General features: G+C 38.1%; 1 protein-coding gene across 1 annotated transcript in view; it reads right to left on the bottom strand.

Annotated features, from left to right (window-relative positions):
* LOC146003236 (uncharacterized) overlaps positions 1-12,262 on the bottom strand; it is a 325,906-nt gene that overhangs the window by 90,502 nt on the left and 223,142 nt on the right. The window lies entirely within an intron of this gene.

Here is a 12,262-nt window from a genome sequence, read left to right as displayed (position 1 = left end):
TTTTGCAGGACCAACAGAATGTTTATTCAAGCTTCTTAAAAAGAATGTTAAGTTTCAATGGACTGATGAACACCACAAAAGCTTCGAAACACTGAAAGAAATGATCACGTCCGCCCCTATCCTCCGCCCTTATGACCCTAAACGCCCCTCATATGTATACATTGACGCGAGCGGAATTGGCATCGGAGGATCGCTGTTACAGCCTGATGACGAAGGAAATTTACATCCATGTGCCTATTGTTCACGAGCCTTAACAGACACAGAGAAAAGAGCTGACACATTTTCACTCGAAATTGCAGGTGCGTATTATGTTTTGAAAACTTTCAAATTTTTTCTTATGAATCAACATTTTGTGGTTCTCACAGACAACAAAGCCTTATCTTATCTTCGTTCAACTAAACACCATAGTTCTATTTTAGGAAGAAGAGCCCTTTATTTTCAGAATTTTGATTTCGAAATAAGGCATGTCAGCGCTAGTAAAAATGAACTTGCGGATGCACTCTCCCGTGCAAGTTTACCGCTTGACAAGACTAATCTTGACAAGAAAGATGATGATGATGATGATGACTTATTCTTTCATCAAGTATTTCATGCACAAGCAGCAGATTTTGATGTTAGTTCAGAACAACGTAAAGACCCCTATTTCAGAGACATTATTGACGTATTAGAAAACAAAGATAAAGCTAGTGACCCTAAACTAGAAAAGCTTTCGTATTCTTATGTACTCAAAAATGGAGTCTTATACAGGACTAATAAAATCAAAACTGGTAATAGGGATAGACTTTGTATCCCCCATGCATTAAGAAATCAAGTTTTCGACCTTATTCATGCACACAAAATGAACGGAAGTCACCAAGGTGCTCAAAAGACATATAATTTAATGCTTATGCGCTACTTCTTCCCTAATATGAAGAAATTTGTGTACGATAAGGTTAGACATTGCATCCCTTGTCAGATTTCAAAGAAACCACAAGGTTCTAAACCGCATACGCTGCAAACATTTCAACCAGCCCAAATTCCTTTCCAACGAATTCATATTGACGTATGTGGTCCTTTAGTCTCTTCAAAAACGCACAAATACAAATATTTCCTATCAGTAGTCGATAGTTGTACAAGGTATGTAATTACAGCTCCTTTGGCTAATCATGATGCACAAAACATAGCAACAGCTTTAGTTGAGAAAGTCTTTTTAGTCCATGGCATCCCGGAAACGATCTATTTAGATCGTTCAACGCCCAATTCAAGTTTACTCTTACGAGAGTTAGCTAATCTTACAGGTGTACAACTAAAATATGTAGATACTTGTGCCCATTTCACGAATGGATTAGTTGAAAGTTCATTTAGTTACTTAAAGAAAGTTATGAGAGTCTTTGTGTTAGAAAAGAAAGCTTCATGGTGTGACTATTTAGCTAGCGCAGCGTTCAGCCACAACGTTACAATCCATTCTGGATCCCTCCAGAGCCCGTATTTTACTTTATTTGGCTACAACCCAAGGATCTTAGCTGACGCTGTCCTTCCTTCGAACCCCGACAATGTTTCCCAGACGAACGCACAGAGACTTGAACTCCTGACCTCCATACGAAAGACCGCACATGACAACTTGAACAAGCGTTACGAACAGCAGAAAAAGTACGCAGACAGCACTTCTAGGCAAATACAGTACTCACCAGGACAACATGTATGGATTCTAGATGCCACTCCAACTCCAGGCGTGTCAAAAGCTTTTGCGTCCTCTTATAAGTACAAAGGAACTATTCTTCGCAAAGTTAATGAGAATTCCTACGAAGTAACTTTCATCGACGGCAGGAGTAAACAAAAGACTGACACTATTACTATTTCTAGACTCAAAGCCCGCTACGACTAGTGCCATAAAAACCCCACTAACATTCATTAACACGCCACTCCGTTAACCTCTCTTTAGCCTCATCGCTCCGTACATTGCACATGCTAGCGTCCCATGATCCAGCATTTTCTCACGCTCATCGACTCCCCTCCTCCCTCTTTCCACTTCCAGTGCTCGCACTGCATTTCTGCGTTGGAACGAACTCATTTTTATTTTTAATACAACATGGTTATTTTTATTTTTTAACAAGACCAGGATTATAGAATGCTATTTCAATCGTCGGAACATTTATAATACATCTCTTGCCTAATAATTATTTTTTTTACAGATATTTTCATGTTATTTTATAATATGCGATTAAACGCATGGTAATAGTCAGAACATATCACTTAGCTGATTTGACTAATAAGTACTTAGTGTGTTTATGATTCTAACTAGCAAATATTTTTTTTTCCCCATTTGCTGGTACATATACGCTCAAATGAAGAAAAAAGTACAAAGAAATAAAGAACGAATGAACTAAGATAGAACAAGATCAATGATTTAAAGAACAAATGAACTGCGTAGAACTTGCTTGAACTTTTGGCTTTTTGGCCACAGCATTTTTTTTATTTACGCTCAGGTGTAACGCGAACTGCTTCTTTGAAAGCTGCAATGCACTAAATATGTTAATAAAGCATATAATAAAATAGGCAAATGTTCCCACTCTCTCCTTTAATATTATAATAGTGATAGCATACAACATGGTATAGCTCATATCCCATGAAATTACAATCTACTGTATTTTTCAATGAACTATTACACAAATATATTACTTACTCTTTTTCACTTCTTTTTCATTTTTTTTATTAGCAGCGAATCGAAGGCGCTTAAACCTTTGTCCACAATACACGTAAAATTCTTGCAATTGCTTTTATAAACGACATTTACACATATTACAGAAGGAAATGTCTCGTAATCACTTAGTTCGTTCTATTATCGCTGAATTCCCCTTTTCTTTTCTCATTTCAGACCCCTACAACAAGATGTCTCCTGCTCATTATGCTATTATCGCATCCATCATAATAGCTCTTCTCGGCATACTTATTTTATTGGCATTATTAATTATATCTTGCTGTTGTTCCCACAAATCACGTGTCACAACACCCCAACAACAATTAAAGAAACTTTCCATCAGTGCCCCGATTGCTTTACAATCACTTGCGCATGCCCCGGAGACACCAGTCATTCCCACACCACCCCCTCTTCCCCCGGCCCCTTTCACTACTGGTACGAAACAAATTAATACTCCAACTCAATGTACCACCATTCTTTCGAAAGGACGCCGACTTCCGGCACCTCAAGTCACGCCACCGCCGCCCCCGGCCCCTATCCCGGCTAAGCCGACTATTCCACCTATTCCCCCCCCATTCCCCCCCGGCGAACTTCCCTCATGTAAACCTGTTAATCATAAACAGGTCCCCTTAAAAACTCTACGTCACATAAGCAACAACGCCCCTTCGCCGTCATTCAAATTAGATATTACCTCCCATCCCCCCCAAAATAATTCACCAGTTTTAACTGAAAGTCCTTTTTCAATTGATTTTATAACCCGTCATCACTTATTGTAAATCTGCTCCACTACCTTTTGCTTTTTCCTAATTTTTCCCTTTACGCTTGTTTCATTATCTCATCGCCACGGATGTTCCTGGACCCATGACGACCACCGGCTTGTACCATCGAGCGACAGACCTAGGCTCATCGCAGAGACCAACAACGATCTTGTGGACTTCCAGCACCAACAAGGACCCGTTCCCGTCTGGACCCATGGCTGATTTTTCCATCTCCTACGCCGCGACCCAGACGTGGAGCGCTTTACCCAGGACGTCTCTAGACCCAAAGCGCCATCGCAAATTTGACTTCCAGACTCAACTTCGCTGACGTCACGGCGATCTTCATCGACAGGCCACGCCCACTCCGTGCAACTTCCTGCACTTGTTTACTGACGACACATGATACTTATTGTTATCTTACATCGGCTACAAGTGTTCCGGTGCTCAGCTACTTCAAGTACCGTCAGGCACACGCAATTAATACAAACATATGTCATTTACAGTGCCAAAGTTAGTGCCCATGGGTGCTACCCATATTGGATTAGAGATACGTCTCTTTCTTTTGTGTTTTTTTTTATTATCGTCAGCTGCACAGCACGTCCAGCCTATGGCGGCATGCAGTTTACAGAGTTGCCATAGGTAACATACCTCAAGGCTCCGCCCAGCATCGTGTATGTTCCGCCGAGTGTACTTTGAACTCAGCAAACAGTAACTACAACCGCTTGCGGTTCCCGGCGTTTCTTCACACTGTGCTGACATGTGTTTTTTTTTTATTATTGTGGTGTCATCACTCAATCAAAACTAGTTCAGTGTCACACTTATGTAATTATTTTTATCCATGCCTCAAGACTTAGTTAATTGTGCTCGTACTTTTTGAGTTTATATGAGGCTATAACCTACAGTTTTCATTTTTTTTTATTATTCTACGTGTTTTTATATTTTTTTTCTCCACGGTGTTTGGAGCTGCAATATTTTTGATGATATGACTATTCTGGTGATTACAATTTTTTTTTATGGTGATGCGACTCTTCTAGTGATTTCCTGTAATGGTTTTCTACGAGTTTGATTTGTTAATAAATCCTAATTTCTAAATATAACCTACTCCGGCCGAGGTAGTCGACCATCACAGAGTGGTTCGATTATTTCAACAAGGGGAATGTAGAGATATGGAGATTATTAAACCGAGAAAACCTCGTCATGTTAATATTCACACTTGCTTATTTCCTGGACTTGTCCGACCAGCGAGCGATCCCAAGAATGCGCTAACTTGTAACTTTCGTAAAACAATGAACTGGAAAGGCAAACGCGTGGATCTAAACAGGATCTACCACGTTTGAAAGGTTTAACAACCTTTCGACGCCTAGAATGATAAAAGCAAGCTCCTACCCGGAGCTCGCTCTCTTTTGATTCTGACACTCATCGACGCTACATGGATAACTAGTCCGACTACAACACGTTACACTGCTAACTACGACGATGGAACACGGAGTTACCGCTGCCTAGCATGCTACAAGGCGCAAGGGATCGCTTGGCTTGGTGAACTGAGGGTCGCTGGATAGAACCTTGGAACTGTCACGATTCGGTCTGCGAGAAGCATTAGGACAAGACAACACACACATCTACCAGGTATGAACAAGCGTGAATAACCTTACACCAACTTTCCATATCTCTACCCTCCTACGGAGCAGGTTCAGCCATCAAACATTATTGAGCTCTACCTAAATGTTTAAATGAAACTTCCCTGTACCTCTCTAACCCCAGGAAAACGGGGTTACAACAATATATATATATATATATATATATATATATATATATATATATTATTACTGTGCATTACGGCATTATCAAAATCTCCCACTCCCGCGCGCTACCCTGTACAACGCGTACAATACATGTTGATTACAAATCATAACTTATATGTCTAGAAGTTTGATGCGTCAAAATTCTAAAACAATCTACACTCTATCCAGGGTATTTCTGGAGCGAGAGAACGAAAACAAATCTCTGCGCAAATAGTGATTCAAGACGGCTCAACCAAGATCTCGTGAGAGGGGAAGCGAGTTGAGGCAACAACCATTTGCAGAAGAGTACTGCTTCGCTCCATCAACTATCACTCTCCCCTTCTCTACCGATATGAGAGGCATTGCTCTACATTTTCCCGGGACAGAGTAGAGATATTGCACATTTTTTTACAATCTATTAATCTATTTGCCCGCTGAATAAAGATACATTAGTGTTTGTTTTTATTTACCACATACATTATTTAACCGCCTTAAATTTTAGAAAACAAAAAAACAGGTTCAGTGTTCGAATGGAATGCTGATTATATGTACTTAATATTCTCCTTCGCATTTCGTCACAATTTCTATATGGTGTGGTTATATGTTTGGACTTGGTTAATTTGTATTGCAACCTTCAATTTAAAATCGAAATGATATCAATTTTTTTCTCGCTTCACTTATGTCTATTCCAGTTCCACGTGTACGTACGTACAAGTAAGTCAAACCAATCGTGATTACACATACAATGGTGTGTGCATATTAATTTACTGCGAAGTTTGGTAAGGTTTCATTTAACTGTGATGATTAAATTTCCTTGCATTGGCATTCCAACATATCTACTTCGCTCATCAACCGCGCCAAGTGTATTTTCCAGAGTTTTTTGAGAGGAAGTAAGTTCGTCATATTTACTCATATTACTCATTTACAGAGCAGCCATGCAAATTACTTGTCTGCTGTGAAAATGTTAGATCAAAAGATCTACGTTTAAGGGAGTTTATATGGTCGGAACATTGTGGATTTACCATTCCACTTTGGCGTCTGATCCTCCGAAACAGTGCACTATAATTGAAGTTCAATTGCCAAATTGCCCTAACATTGGTACGACACAGACACACATATTTCTTACTTTTCCGGAAATGTAGACTACACAAACATTTGAAAGTATCAGAAGATATTACAATACCTGAAACGTAACACAAATTGAAACACACCTTGAAACGCTTCGACTTCTTGTATAGCATTTTACTCAAATTACTAATCTGCAGATATACTACCAATTGCTTTTTGAAAGTTACTTTTTACGGTTACTTGGTTCAAGAAGTAACTGAATTGTAATAACTCATTGTAAAAAGTATCTCAGTTACTTGTCAATGATTTATATTTGTAATGAAACAAATATATACCTGAGTTATATTTATGTTTGTGGTACATAAGTATTCATGTGTTTGTATTATCATAACAAGCAAAATAATTGAACGAAGCAATGAAGTTTTCTAGTGCAGTTTGGAAATAAAATATTTCAATATAGCGTGAATTTTCAAATGTAGTATGCAACGTAGCCTAGCTTCCTTGCCTAAAGCGATTCCAAGAAAATCCTTTCACTTTAGCATCCAGAAAGGACATATAGTTGTCAAATTTAGCTCTTCCCCCACATTAGAAATTTTCAGGGTTTCAAAGTAACTGTTGAAAACATTACTTATATTACAAAACCTAACTCTGTTAGAGTTACAGCTTCTTTCCCTTAAAAGAGGCTAGTTGTAGTTAGATTTCTAAAAAAAAGTAGCTAAATGTTATTTGTAGCTGCATTGCAATTAACTAGTTATTTCCAAACATTGCTTCCCATCTGGTAGCTGTACTAATTTCAGCCTAAACCTTCTAATATTGTTTTCGTTAATCATGGTCACAAAACTGGTTAATTTATTTATTACATACCCTATGCCAGTATGGAATGACACGATTACAAAGTTTTTATTGAGCACTTTTAGCTCGAAAAATGTCCTAGGATATTTGCTTTTTCTTCCACGAGAATGTAGTCCATAGAAAAATTTGAGCAGAAATTCAGGTACTTCCATGATGAGGAAACCATTTTTCTTCCACTCATTTTAAAAGGGTGGACCATTTCTTATCACATGCAACACAAGACTGCGCACTCTCTCGGAAATGTGTGGACCAAGACCGCGTATAACAGTAGAGAAGGGGAGGCAGATAGCTGCAACTGAGTTTACCCATCCATGGACTCACTTTGCCTCTAATACGTTCATTAGGCGAGCTTTCTCGAGTCATTACTTGCGCAGAGGCCTTTTTCTCGTTCACTTCCTCCAGAGATTCCCGGAACGGCGTGTAAGATACTAAGCTACCATAAAAATTTCAGCGTAAAAGATCTACCTTTTTGACAGTATAGGAGTCATGATAGTAACAATTTTATCTCCCATCCCCCTAAATTACACATTATATTTTACGAATTTATTAATTTCGTTTAATGATTTAAATCACCGTAAGTTTAGCTTCTTAGTAAAGCAAGTACCAAGCTCAAGCAATGTATTAAAATGAGGAAGGCTTTGGAATTAACAAAGCGTGCAATTATCAAATGCTAAGGTATTGAATTAATTCCCCTCTCTAGAAACACCGTCTCCTTGACTGCTAAGTGGAAATTCGTTGAAGCAGACGAGCAAATGCGAGAACATACCATGCTGAGAAGCTCAATGCCTGACGGTTGCATTACACACCTGAGAATTCAAGAGGAGGCAATTTGTGCAAAGGGCGCTGATAGCTTCATTATCTCTCTAATTATTGGCAACGAGAAACACTCTAATTTCTCAGGAGAAAGAATAACCGATTCTCATTCCAGGAATTAATCATGCCATCACACTTCGTTCAGCACTTTAGCATTCGAAAGAGGATTACACTCCACCGTTTGTAGTCTCCTCATAGTTTAGTCGCTATAACGTTGTCGCCTTGGAAATAAATTGTTCCGGCTTCGTTTCCCGGTTGATACGCACCCACTTATTGTATCATTTTAAGTGTTTAATATGTTTAATATGTTAATTGTCTATGATGACGTAATTTGTTTTGTTCAATTGGGTAGTCTGTTATGGTTATGGACTAACCTTAAAAACATTTGATTGTGCGTTGTGAGGTGAGAGATATTATGAATCAAGGTACCTTTATTAGGTATGCCATTCCCGAGGTTTCGAGATTTTTTCCCGTGATTCTGTGCGCGCTATGACGTCATTAAGAGGACAGAATGGAACTTACTTCGTTAGCGTATACGGAAGCTTGAGATAAATGGGTCGATTATTTACTTATACACACCTTTTCTTGAATGCCGGTAGAATGAAAACAAATCGCCCTGTTTGTGCTTTTGCCACGTGCAATAATAATAGAAGAAAATCGCCTGGAATAAAGTAATCATCGCTTCGCAAAAATGAAGTTGCTGCAGCAGGATTGATTCAATTTGTTCCTCCAAATTTCGGACTTACTCAGTGGTGCAACCACAGGGTGGGCAGGGGCATTGCCCCCCAAACTTCGACGGAAGTCAATTCTAGGAGGGGCAAACATTGATGGCCAAATGCACCTGAATTATGAATGTTGCTGGATAATGCAAGGTTATTAGAAGTATAATGGAAGTGATTTTGGAAATGTGAATGCGTTAATTTGTGTAGTCAAGAACAATTATGATCTTAATACAATTTTGTTTGTAATAAGGAGTTTAATTGCGAGTGCAAGTGTAATATATTAACATTAACTGACATCTGATTATATTTTTTTGTGTGCGAGAGTTAGTAAGGTTTACGTAAACATATCCTTATCTGATTTTCCACAACCTGAGGGCTTCAAAGTAGGCTGATAAGTCTCATACTCGCCGTCGAGGAATAAAAGTAAGTAGAACAATTGAGAATAAACCGGGGAACGTAACACGGTGATGATACATTGCACAGTACTTCGAATCTCCCTTTGAACTGAAGATTAAGTCAGGATTATTATATCTGGGCACACACTAGACTTTTAGAAATACTGAACATTCCACAATTCGCTGTTTATCTATTGCTCTTTACTTGTTTGCTGAAAAGAAGGAAGGTATTTATCACATTAAAATGTCAATTTTAATCAATATAATTAACTTTTGATATTATTATTACCTTATTATTAGTAATATCCATTTACCCTGCATATTATAGTGACCTGTAATAAAACGTTGTAGTTATAGCTTCGTTTAATATTATTATTACAGTAAAACCGCGTTAATCGGGACTTATGGGGGGATGCGTTTAACGAAATTCCGGATTAACTGAAAAACCTAAGACAACAGTAGAAAATGCATTAAAACTCCGTTTATAGCAACAAAACACATTTATTATGGTGTATTTAAAGGGCATAGGCCTCAATACACTATACAGTACAGTACAAAGTCTGCGGGAAACAGAATTTCATCAGTGGTTGACTGCCTTTTCCTTGGGAAGTTCTCTTGTTGACTTCTAGCCACATTCAAACGGTACATCCAGTCCCAACTATTATTTGTGTGCATGAAGTGGGCCTGAAAGCTCAAACTCGATATTTCAGTGGGAAATTTTTCTAGCAACATCTTTCAAAAAGCGTCTCTTGGGTTTACTCATCATCTAATCAATGGGGCCCAGGAGGTAAAGGAAGCCGGAACGTGACGCTGATAACATCACAAATCACAATCACAAAGGGCCAACCAAGATCATGTATACGGTGAGGGATTACCTCCATATTCCCCGTGCTTCCATGGCAGGGATGGCAATTATTATTATTGTTTTTACTATCATCGTCATTACTAGTAGAAACTTAGTTCGTTTCTGTTCAAAATTGTTATAAATAAATATATCGTCAAAATTTTCATGAGCTGCTGAACAAGCATTAGGAGAAAAACTTTGGATAATCAAATACTTAATATTTCTGGAGTGACGCAAAAAGTAAAAAAGAAAAGAACAAAGAAAAATATAAAAAGATCGTTAAATAGAATAATCCAATCTTCTTGTATGAGAAACACTGAAATATAGTAAATAAAAACATAAAAAATTACAAGTAGGAATAAGGCGAAAAGCTACAGAAGAGAAAAACTGCTACAAATGGGTGACTTGTTCTGGAAGTAAGTTCAAAGAGTAGTGAAGCACACTGCAACTATTGCAGAATGTCAGAAAAACAACACCCATGAAAAACAAAATAAATGGGGATGAAAGTAGATAAATGGGAAAAATACCTAAAGACTTGCTGAAAGAGGCCAGAAAAAACTATATAGAGAAGGAAACAGGATGAGTGGAGGAAGTGGAAGCAAAGGAAAATATAGGTTTAAAGTTTAAAGTAGTGAAAAAGCTAGAACATCTCTAAAAAGTAATAAGACATTTAGAGTAGGAGAGCAGGGAAACCTCTCAAATATTGTTCAAAAACGTTATGTGAACTGCTACGATTTAAGATTTCAGATGTGAAACTGATGGTTAAAAAGGTGATGAAATTTCATGCGATTGGAAAGAGAAATATGTACATCAGTAATGCTCAACCGAGGAAGAAAATATTAACAGAAAATGCAAAGCTATACTGATCGCGGGCCCAATTTTCGGCTAACTTACCTTTATCTACATATCTGTCCACCAAAATTGTCTTCTGGGGTTTGGGGTTGGATGAGCTTCAACAACCTCGGTTGAGAAGTAAAAGCTCTAGGGGTAACATCGCTCTCCCGTTACCACGCTGACAAGCGTATGTTCGTTTCTGTCAGATGATTTTATTAGCCTTTTTGCAAAGTGTGCAAGTGTTTCGTGTACTAATTTTGCGTGCTTTGTGTACTATTGTACAACTTTTAATCAGTAATGGCTGTGATAAACTCTCTCTCTACCGCCAACCCCCAACCCCTTTTTTACAGTACGTTTGACAACATGTTGTGTATCCGACGCTCATTTGTTTCGTCCCGCTAACAACGTTCGGGTGCCTTCTGACTCGAAAATGCCCGATGTCTGTAGAAGAGAACTCAACTGATCGCTGATTCGTTGTTTCCCAGCTGCCAGTTGGAAATGCGAGCGGAATAGCACCTATACAATCCATTATGTAATAATAATAATAATAATAATAATAATAATAATCCTAATCCTAGGACAAGAATGAATTGAGAAAGTGAGTGAAGAACAAGTAGAGTTCATCGCAGGCTGATTCACTGTTGGTCAAGTGCAACGTTCTCCGCTCCTGCGAGCAACACTGCCAGCTACACACTACACATGGAAGTGAATCAAACGTTTACAGATATTCACTAACTGTAATGACTCGTAGACATGAAACTTCACAGTATCTCAACACTTGCTGGGACATTTTAATTGATTACTCTTATCCTCTGAGTTCATACGTCACTGACTCGAAGATCTGGAAGATGAGAAGGACAGGGACCATCCATTTATTCTTATCAGTGAGGCTGTTTTGGGATCACATTTTATTAACTTTATCTTATTAAGAGTTATTGCACACGCTCCCATTACCCTGAAGAAATTTAAAATGTGTAAAAAATTCTGACAATTGTTGCAAAATAATAATATTCATCCTTTTCACTCTTCAGCTAATAAATCCTTGCTTCACTAAGCAGGACTGTTACGCATTTTCTTCTATTTTTTGTTTAAGGTAGACAATAGAAAAATCCTTACCACTTAACATAATCACTAGAAGGAATCTTTACCACTTAAGATAGATCAATGAAAAGAAATCTTACCACTTAAGACAATCAATATAATTATTCCTTACTACATGTATATACACACTCCATCTCAAATGAACTTCATGCACATACTAGGGATGAAAATATATTGAAATTATCACATGTAACCCACACACGCACGCACTCGCACATACAAGCACAAACACGTGAGGCAACAAACGCATTTTGAAATTGCCTGTGAGAAGACTTGCACTTATAAGATGCTAGGTCTACTTGATAATTTAACTATTTTGTTTTAAGCGGCAGGAGTGAATAAAATTGTACGTATTCCTAAAATAATGACCATACTTATTTTTCACATTGTGTATGCGTTATTTTTAAAATGCATGTA

The sequence above is a fragment of the Lepisma saccharinum genome, chromosome 20 (assembly GCF_977018435.1).
Source record: "Lepisma saccharinum chromosome 20, izLepSacc3.1, whole genome shotgun sequence".
In the NCBI taxonomy this organism is placed as follows: Eukaryota; Metazoa; Arthropoda; class Insecta; order Zygentoma; family Lepismatidae; genus Lepisma; species Lepisma saccharinum.
The sequence above is the reverse complement of the archived record's forward strand: the minus strand, read 5'-3'. Positions and strand labels throughout refer to the sequence as shown.